The sequence below is a fragment of the Mastomys coucha genome, unplaced genomic scaffold (assembly GCF_008632895.1).
Source record: "Mastomys coucha isolate ucsf_1 unplaced genomic scaffold, UCSF_Mcou_1 pScaffold20, whole genome shotgun sequence".
Classification (NCBI taxonomy): Eukaryota; Metazoa; Chordata; class Mammalia; order Rodentia; family Muridae; genus Mastomys; species Mastomys coucha.
In genome coordinates, this window is record NW_022196903.1 from 128502734 (window position 1) to 128503600 (window position 867).

The window sequence follows — 867 nt, forward strand, 5'->3', positions numbered from 1 at the left end:
GTATCAGGCCAGAAGCATACTTTAGGGGAAGTAGTATGACATCCTATCATGCAGTTCCTCATAGGGAACCAACAGCATAGGTTTATTTCTGATAGAATTCACATACCGTCCTGTGCCAGGGTAATTTTTATAGTATACCCATTTTTGCCCACACCTTTACCCTTTTTATGCATAAATAATGCCTAAATGCTTTGAAGCCCCATTTTCTTTGAGTCTGGGGAGAGGAGGAATTGTACAATTTGTAGCAGAAAAGACTGGTACTGCTTTTATAAAGTGTTAGATACATTACAAAGCCAGGATAAACTTTTCCCGAAAGAGTAATACAAGCAGCAGAGAGGTACATCGTTGTTGTCATCTGTCCCCTCCTCCCCGACCCCCAGCACAGTCAGGCATCAGGAGAAGCTAACTTCTAGAGCACAGAGTAGTTCTGCGATAGCTACCCTCAGATCAGACTCATGGGCCTGAGTGTACTTATTCTCTACTAGAACTTCTGAGTATAAGACATTTTAGGAATTCATTCTTGTTCCAGCCCAGGAAATTATCTGGGTAAGAGGATACCTTGTTTTAGAGATTCCTTGTAGGTTTAAACTGACATGCCCCAGAAGCAGTGCTCCCATTTTCTGAATGTTGTCTCCGCCTGAAATGGTCCTGTTGGTGGTTTCTGCCCTCTGTGCACTAATGCTGTACCAAAGCCTTAGGAATAGACTTATAGTTTGGGGTTAGAACCAGAGGTTTCGGCCACTACTGGCTCTGTTCACTACACCTGGCTGGCTCTGATAGGCTAGAGAGACACATTTACGTTCTGTGTAACTAAGAAGGACCTCTGGCCAAGAGACCCTCAGTGAATGTGTGTTCTGTGTAACTAAG

General features: G+C 43.7%; 1 protein-coding gene across 4 annotated transcripts in view; it reads left to right on the plus strand.

Moving 5' to 3' along the window:
• The window catches only part of Borcs5 (BLOC-1 related complex subunit 5), a 70461-nt gene that overhangs the window by 1180 nt on the left and 68414 nt on the right, over positions 1-867 (plus strand). The window lies entirely within an intron of this gene.